Here is a 9007-nt window from a genome sequence, read left to right on the forward strand (position 1 = left end):
TCATCCTCTAAAACTATATCCCTTACAGTGCTCTCTCAATCTATTTTCTGCCTACCCCGCCCCCAATCAAGTTTTCTTGAGCTTATTTTCTGAGCTTTTTATTGTAAGAAACAATAGGCAACTTGAATAGGCTTTTTCAAAATACACTCCTACCCATTTTTCCTTTCCTAGTGGAGAACTGCTGTGTTATCTCAACAAAGCACTGGATAAGACACATCCACAATTTGCTGAAAGGAAGTGTAGCCATCCAGCTAACAAGAACACAAGCTAAGGGGGCAGGGCTAAGAGACAATGTTTGCCTGGGTTCAAATTCCTCTCCAGTAGTCTGGCTGTGTGACCTTTGGCAAGTTATGTGACAGCTCTATGCCTCCACTTCCTGAATGGTGAAAGAAGAATGAGATCGTCATCACATCACAGTGAGAAATGTCGCAGAGTATACCACACGGCCATCTCGATCCTGCACCAGGTTTACTGTAAGCACTCGATAAATGTTACCTGTCTTTACTTCACCCATGACAGTTCTTATTTTGTGAAAATTAAAAGACAAGAAAGAATCCTGCAATTTAAGAATTGTTAAACACTGGGCCTAAAACAGCTAGAGACTTACCTGTAGGTCTTAAGGTAAGTAACATCTGTCCCTGTATAAGGCCTACCTTGAGGCAGGGTTTAGGACATACATACCTGCTGATAGGATTTACAGGACTGGAACTATTCAAATCTATTCATCCTTTTTATGGGTTAAACAACTAAACTAGACTGAGAGCCTTGTAAAGGCCTGCAAACATTTACTTATCAGATTCCTAAAGGGAAGACATGCTCAGACTCACCATTCCCTTTGATATTTATGATTTCTCGAGGTTAATTTTTCCCCAAAAGTTTTGCCCAGAGGCACAATGACTTAATACTCTGAGCTTCATCTTCTTCTGAAAAATGGGGATAACCTCTATTTTACAGGATTGTGACAAAATTGAAAGAATGGAACACAACTCAAAAAGCCCATAGAGCAGTCCCCCCCCATCTGTGGGGCATATGTCCCAAGACCCCCAGTGGATGCCTGAAACCACAGGTAGTACCAAACCTAGCATACACTGGTTTTTCCCCTACATATACATACCTATGATACAGTTTAATTTATAAATTAGGCAATTTCACACATAGAAGATTTGTTCTTAGCATAGATCTTAGCGACCTCAGCATACAACTTTTTTTTCTTATTAAGTAGAGAACTTTCACCTTTTCACTTAAAGAAAGTACTTGATGGCTTTTTTTTGGCATATCCAAATTGCCAGCGTCACTACTCTTGCTATTTGGGGCCATCATTAAGTAAAATAAGGGTGACTTGAACACAAGCCCTGCAATACCAGAATAGTCAATCTGATAACCTAGATGGCAACTAAGTGACTGACCAGCATGGAGACGCTGGACAATGAGATGAGTAATGTACTGACTGGGACAGAATGGGATGGTGTGGGACATTGTGAGATTTCATCATGCTACTGAGAAAGGCACGCAATTTAAAACTAAATTGTTTATTTCTAGAATTTTCCATTTAATATTTTCAGACTGAGGTTGACCACGGGTAGCTGAAACTGTGGAAAGCAAAACTGGATAAGTTGGAACTACTTTAACATCTAAATAATGGACAACCATAACAGAACACCTGTGAACGGCTGTGCAAGGGAGTTTTCCATCCTTTACAGATCTAGGGCGGAAAGGCCCAGAATACGTCACCTTTAAGCAACAATGCACAGATAATCCACAGAAATGGAAAGTCCCTGATGTTTTGCACTGTCACCTTCAACTAACTAAAGATCGCCGTCCTGACCACACACTATTTCAAAGGAAATAAAACAGAAAACTAATTATAAATATTCATACCTTCGTTAAAGGAAACATATTTAACTTATAAGCTAATCAGTCAAGAGAATATTTAGCAACGTTTCTTATTATAAACATTATAATCCTATTTTCAGGAAGAAAAAAACCCAAACCCAAATCAAAGTAGAATTTTCTAACGTTATATAATTAAAATTTTATACACACACACACACACACACACACACACACACACAGGAACAAATCTTTAGTATCAAAGCAAATTGAATATTAAGGCCACCATGTCCCTTTCCGCCTTCTCTTGACAATAAAAGAAAGAAAGGAATCACCCACTCTATGTACCCCCGCCTTTAATAACTGTACTTGTAATGGTTTGTGTGGACCCCAAGAAAGAAGAAAGCCACTAAGACAGACTCCTGGTGGCTCGAATTTTAAAAAAAACAGAGCCTAGAAGCCATTTTGAAACAGGGGCCTCCCACACAAGGCACACTTCAGGGAGAAGCCTGCACTAAACTGCCTACCTGCACTGTGTTCCTGTCATCCGAGCCAACCCTACAGAAAGGAGTTCCTGGAACTGTACTTCAACCAAGAAGGCTGAGGCTTTCCCCCATTTAATCTGAGCTGCTCAACTAAAGCCCCATCAGCACCTTCACAGACCAATCAGAGTGGCTGCATTCTGACCAATCAAGACAGTGCTTTTTGGACCAATCAACTGCAACTGATTTGGAGTCCTCATTTGCATGAGAATGAACCAATCAGGGACCAGGGGTGGGGCCTTCTCTCTATATAAGTCAGCTCCCCTCGCTGTCTAGGAGAGCTTACTTTCCCTTTCTACTAAAGTCAGTTGACAGTGTTTCCCCTGCAAGAGCTGAAACAGCAAATTAAGTCTTGCCAGAGCAGAGCCATCTCACAGTCATGCTGCCTCGTAAGTAAACTGTAACACTATTGAGCTGTTCTCACTGAATGAAGTTTCCTTCCTCATTGCACCTCAAATTGGGGATTCCTATTGGTGTTGAGCTGGCACCAGCAACCACCAGTTGGTAGATCAGGGTAAAGTGCCAAAGCTGGGACACTCAAATACTCAATAACTGAACAAATGAATGAAACAATGGTTAAACAAGGCAACAATGCAAAGACAAGATCTAAAAAGTCCAAAATGAGATTTAAGTTGGCCCTCAGGAACTCTTCAACGTTCATGATTGGCTGCCTATAAGGCATAAATTCTGCCAGAATTAATATGCTAACCAATTCTCCATGTAGCTGTCAATTGATATCCAGAGTAAAAATTATTTTTTTCTTTCCGAACCTTTAACTAGTTGCTGATAATTTCCTTCCTACAAGCAGCTTTTTTCTTTCTAAAAATTAAGAGTCTATGCCCCAAAGCCTCAAAAGTTGCTAAGTAAAATACTGCCATAGGTCCTCTGCTTATTTAATTCTCCTCTAGAAATTTCCAACTAGGGAACCAACCGAAAATTGTCCTAGAATCAATATTTCCACACTCACATTATGTCATCACAGCCACTGGAAGCCAGAAATGTGGTCACTGATGAACATTTTATGGGGTAAACATATAAAATCTTTGCCCTAAAAAACCAAGAGTATTATGATCTACCTGCAGACCAGAGAGTCTCTTAATTTTTGTTACCTTCATAGCGTAAGTTTACCTTTAAGAGTTCCATTCCTTTTCATAATTAGTTTTGCCTCAGTTTTTACAACAGCTAGGGAAACACCAGCTTCTAAAATATCTGCAAAAGTCACATTCTCATTTCTATTTAGAAATTAGCATCTAGAATCCATAAAGGATGTATTTTCTTTATACCATCTGAATTGAGGGTCTGTACTTTATAAAATTGTCCTTAACAGCTTTTCCAGATATTACTTTTAATAGACTTTAAAGAGTAATAAGACACAATATTCTTTCTATGCTTTGGAATTCATAAACCCATCTACAAGCCTTTAAAACAAACAAACAAAAAAGAAATAAACATAAACATTAAGAATATCTTTCTTGTTTAGCAAACAAGGCAGAAGTAAAATTAGCTTGAGATATGAAAGAGTATTTAAAAAAACTGGTTTTCATTCTGTTTGCCCTTAAATAGTTTTCATTATTGGTATGTAAATATAGTCTGTTTCATTAGGGGAAAAGATGCTGATTTGCTGCTAGTTTTATGATTCACTGTAATAAAAGACCAATACCTTAAAGCAGTGACTTATTTTCTCCCTCCTAGTCCCTTAATTTAAAATTGACAGAGCATGTAATAACATAATTACCAAACAAAACTATAAACACAAAATATTGAAAAGCTAGTGATTTCTTAAGTAGCAGTTCTGCCATAAAAACAGCTAAGCATTAATTATGCTTTTAAATATAATTTCAACCATAACATAATAATGGTCAAAATAACAAATAAGGACACTGTGCATTTCAGAAAACTAATCTTCTATAAAAATTGTTAAAAGAGACTCCTCCTCTTTTTTTTTTTGCTACCCAACATTCTAAGGACTAAATAAAAGAGTCACTTATAAACTCAACACAACACAATTTTTTCTAAGAAATCCAAGCTGTCAATTTATGGGTCACATTTTAACCTGATGTGATTTGAAACAGCTAAGGTACTGAATCCTTAAATATTGGCTGTGTAATGAAAGCACTGCTCACAGGTCCTTGATTCTGAAGCTTGGAGAGCTTTAATACGATATAACTACAGATAATGTCAACCAAGGAGCATTAATTACCCCTTTATGTACCCTCACACCACCGCCCAAGTCCCCCTCTGATCCTTACCTTTTATATTTCGAGGAAGATGCTCCCTAACACTGAGCAAAAGTCACATAAATTGTATTTAACCAATGAAGGGTTAAAATCAGAGCCAAACTATCTAAAAAATATTAAATTCATAATTGGGCTTTTCTCTTCCCTCTGCTTCAGTATCCTGACATCTAAAAGTCGGAGAACTCCTCTGTTAAGACTGAAATTCCCAGAGGAAGAAGGCTCCGATCCAGCCTGAGAGCACACAATGGAATCACAGCTGACGATGCACATCTTTTTCTAGATGTCTCCATATGCTTGAGAGGTTTTTTTTTTCCCCCTAGCCAGGCATTAGGAGACTTGCTACTCTCTGCCACCAAGAATCGGAGAACATTTTTAAATATTGTTGTAGATAATGAAGTAAAATAATGTGTTGCTCTCAAGCATACAAAAGAGAGAGCAGGGCACAATTCCGGGTGGCCATCAGTAACTAAATTAACTAATGACGGAGGGGTTTGAATGTTGTCAAATTTTGAATGTTGTTTAATTTATCATACTCCCTACTTCTGGCAGCTGTTTGTTTTATCTTCACGGTTTTTACTATTCTATCACTAAGATAACACCTGAAGGGCTACAGCAAAAAAGCAATTAATTTTTGTATAAATGAACACTCAAAATTATACTGAATCGGAAACGCACGTTATAAATTTGAAAATGGTATATTACAACAGAACACATTTGCAGGATGTGGTACTGTCCCCTAAAACTACAGTCTCCTTCAAGTCTTTCTTAATAATCCCATACCAATGAAAGCTTGAGAAACCAGTATAGATAAGATAAATATCATGTACACAAAATTCCTCAAAAAAAAAAAAATTCCCCAAGATTAGTTAAATCCATGGGATACTTATCGCAAAATGAATGGATTCATTCTCCACTTAACATTATTCATTCTTTAAACTCCCAAAGAGTCTGCAAATTCCAGTTGAGAAAAGCAGCCTTACTGCTGTCAATGTACACTAACCTCACCAACAAAGAACAGGAGCACACACACACACAGCAGTGTAGCAGCTGCTGTCTTTTTAAAAGACGACTATTCCAGCGGAGCAACCTGTGATCTTTATAGAAAACCAAAGACCTACCTTCTCTATTCTTAAAAGTCAAGAGTTGAGAAAGTCAATAGGCTGAACGCAACCAACAGCTCAAAACCACCAAAGATGTCTCCTAACCTTGCATAAACCAGAAAAGTACCCACACGCATACAATTCAGCAATGTTTAAGAAAAAACTAAAATAATTTATTTTTAAGAATCTTTTGTGTGGGAGTAATCTGGCAAACTACATTTTACTCAGACTTTTCTGTAGACAAATATTCTTTGACTAGCTTTGCTCCTTAAATACCAACGCTTTATGTTTCAAACAGAGATGCTTTGGTTCCTAATTTCATTTTGTTTACTCAAGAAAGAGTAAAAAAAAAAATAGAAAGAAATGCATACTATTAAACCACAACTTTTTTTTAATGTCATCTCCAAATGCTGAACTTTCAAGTGCACTTTGGGAATTGGCGGTCTAATTAAACAAGGAACCAATGAAGCCATTACAAACAATGATACTTTACAGTCCCCAATAATCAACTGACGTAAGGCTATTCATTTTCTGAGTACCCTTTCAAATGTCATTGTCCTCAAGCTGGAGTAGCTGAGGGAAACTTAGGTAGAGGTAAACAGATAACTCCTATAACCCTCGGTACGTAAACTCGACGCTGAGGTCCAGAACACGGTTACTACAATATATGCCATTTTAGAAATGGGCCTCGGAGTTACTGCCACATCATAAGTGGCTTTAGACCTCAGCGGGTCTTAGACGTTTCCTGTGGTACCAGAGAAATAAGAGTATCTCGTGTACCTCTTCGTGTCTCCTTGGCTCCGAGCTCCTGTAAGTGACACTACCCTACAGATCAAGGAGCGGGTGACTAAGGATGGACCAGAGTGGATAGCTCCTGGCGTCTCCATGACTCCCCCGCCCGCGTGCAACTCCGCTCCAACTGGTCCGGAAGAAACCCCGCCCCCTTCCTTCCTCTGGTCCTCACGATTGGCTTATCCACACCCGGCAGGTCAGCTCCCCGCCTTCGATTGGCTCACAGACCCATCAGTCACACGCAGTGAGATTCGGGTCGGTGGGAGGGGAAGGCGTTGGAGGAGGTGGAGTGGGAGTGGGATTAGAGGACGAGGTGGCGGAGGAGGATGTTCAGGCTCAGTCCCCGGTTTGGGAAAGTTTCCCCTTCCAGTGACAGACCCAGAGGCGTTAGGCCCAGTCCAGCTCCGAGCTGGTGCAAGGGGCTCGGGTCCCCGATTCCCGCCCCTCGGTCCCGCAGGCCCCGGAAACCACTAGGGGGAGGGGGAAGAGGGAGGGACCATCTAACCAGGGAGCGACCCACCCCCGATCTCGGAAGAGACGCCTCTGGGACTCCCTGGAGGGGCCGGGGGCAGGGAGCTCCAGCACGCAGAGATGACCCTGCTCCCCTCCCCCAGCAGCCCCCAAGGGCCCGAGAGAAAAGTGTCCCCGGGCCCGGGGCGTGACCGTCGCGAGCCGGCCCAGCGGACCCCTCCCGCTTCCCGCCTGGGGCCCGGAGGGCCTGTCCCTTCAGGGGCGGGGAGGGGGGGGAGAAAAGGGGGCGCTGGCGAGCCAACCCGGAACCTCCCGGACCGCCTCCCGCCCCCAGCCCCGGCCCCAGCGCGCCTCCGGCACACATGCCCGCACCCAGAAAGTTAAGTCAGGGGCGAGCCCAGCTCGGCGCCGCCGCGGTCCGGCCCCCGGCTCCCCGCCCCCACCGCGGCCGGGCCAGCTCGGGCCGAGCGCCCCGCCCGCCGCAGCTCCTTCCCGTCCGCCCGCGGCGCGCAGCGCCCCTCGCCCCCCGCCCCCGGCGCTGACACGGGCCCGGCCCGCCCGCCGGGCCGCGGCCCCCCTCCGCCCAGCATCTCACCCCGCTGGCCGCCCCAGACATCGCGCTTCACCTTCACACACACCCCCAGCACTTCCCGAGTCCTGCCTCTCCTCGTCCGGCTCCCACCCTCCGCTGCAGTCGCTCCGCGTTTCCATTAAAGCATGCACCTTCTCAGGATTCACCTTCCCGTCTCAGCCTCGTTGCCCCCAAGGGGGCAGGAGCCTCGATCCTCGCCGACCCCGCGCCCGGCTGCGCGGCCGGCGCCTCGCTCCCCGGCGGGGGCCGCACCCGCGCCCCCGGCCTCCCCGCCGCGCCTCGGCGCTCACCTCTCGCCGGCGCCGCGGGCTGCAGCCTCCGCCCGCCTCGCGCTCCGGGACTCGTCTCCCCAGCTCTCGCACGGCGCTGGAGCGCCTCCTTTCTCTCCCAGGGACTCCGCGTCTCCCCGCCGCTTCCCGCCCTCCCCACCCCCAAGCCCCAACTCCCCAGCTTCGCGGCGCCTCCGGGATGCAACTCCCGCTCTCCGCACGCCGGCAGCGGTCCCCGCACACACAACAGCCCTCCGGCCGGCGCCCCGCTCTGCCCGGCTCCGCGCAGGAAGGGCAGCCGCGGCCGGGGGGGGGGAGGCGACGCCCCCTGCCCGCCGCCCGCCCCGCGCCCGCCCTCGCGGCCCCCAGAGAAGGCGCGGTTACCGGCTCGGGTCGGTCACGCCGTCAGGTGCCGGCTGCCGTCGGCGCTGACCTTCGCCGCCGAAGCCGCGGCTGAGGCTGCGGCCGCCATGTTCCCGTGTTAATAACTGCTGCCTGGTTGTTTATTTCAATGGAGATCCTCCCCCAACTCCCTCCTCCTCCTCCTCCTCCGCGTCTCCGCACTTGCGGAGAGAGACACAGACCGCGCGAGCTCGGGAGCAGGGGAGGGGGCTCGGGAGCCAGGCCGTCCCTCCCTCCGCCTCCCTGACGGTGGCCGCCGCCAAGTCTTGTCACTGGGGAAAGGACGGGGCGGAAACTTGCCTCCTGCACCCCCGAGGAGGGGGCAAAGGTGGACCGAGGGTTCTCCGGGGAGCAGACCCTAGCCGCGGAGTCCGCAGCATCTCCGTCGGCGGAGTCCGCTGGGAAGGCGACCCGGGAAGAGGTGAAGAGTGAGGGGAAAAGGGACAAAATGGGTGACTGTGGTAGAAGGAGGGTGACCTAGGGGTGACTGGAAGTGAAGGGAGAGTAAACAGATGACTCCATGGGAGGGCAAAGGGCAGTGCCAAAAAAGAAAGCGAGCGGATGGGACAGGCCGGGGCTGCCGAGTGAAGGCAGTGGGATCTGGGGGCTGCAGACGGCGGGGAAGATGCCCGCGGACGAGATCCGAGAGCGCCAAGCGCCAGGTTCGCCCGGGAGGAGACCCCGGCCCGCGTCCCGGCTGGGCCCCTCTGCTAGCAGCCCGCACCCCTCGGGCGCACCTCACAAGCCCGGCGTCCGCTGCTGTGCGCCCTGG

The 9007-nt window shown here is 47.1% G+C and overlaps 1 protein-coding gene across 11 annotated transcripts in view; it reads right to left on the reverse strand.

Moving 5' to 3' along the window:
- NCOA2 (nuclear receptor coactivator 2) overlaps positions 1-8611 on the reverse strand; it is a 253076-nt gene extending 244465 nt beyond the window's left edge. For 5 of the 11 annotated variants that reach the window (XM_039841839.1, XM_039841838.1, XM_039841834.1 and 2 more), the window contains exon 1: positions 8218-8347. The gene's annotated coding sequence lies outside the window, so the exon portion shown is untranslated. Of the gene's footprint in view, positions 1-7695; positions 7718-7854; positions 7978-8217; positions 8348-8535 lie in introns of those variants that run through there. The other 6 variants (XM_039841840.1, XM_039841837.1, XM_039841835.1 and 3 more) reach the window with 3 other exon arrangements.
- Between the last annotated feature and the right edge of the window lie 396 nt (positions 8612-9007).

This window comes from Pteropus medius, unplaced genomic scaffold (assembly GCF_902729225.1).
Source record: "Pteropus medius unplaced genomic scaffold, Ma_sr-lr_union100, whole genome shotgun sequence".
Classification (NCBI taxonomy): Eukaryota; Metazoa; Chordata; class Mammalia; order Chiroptera; family Pteropodidae; genus Pteropus; species Pteropus medius.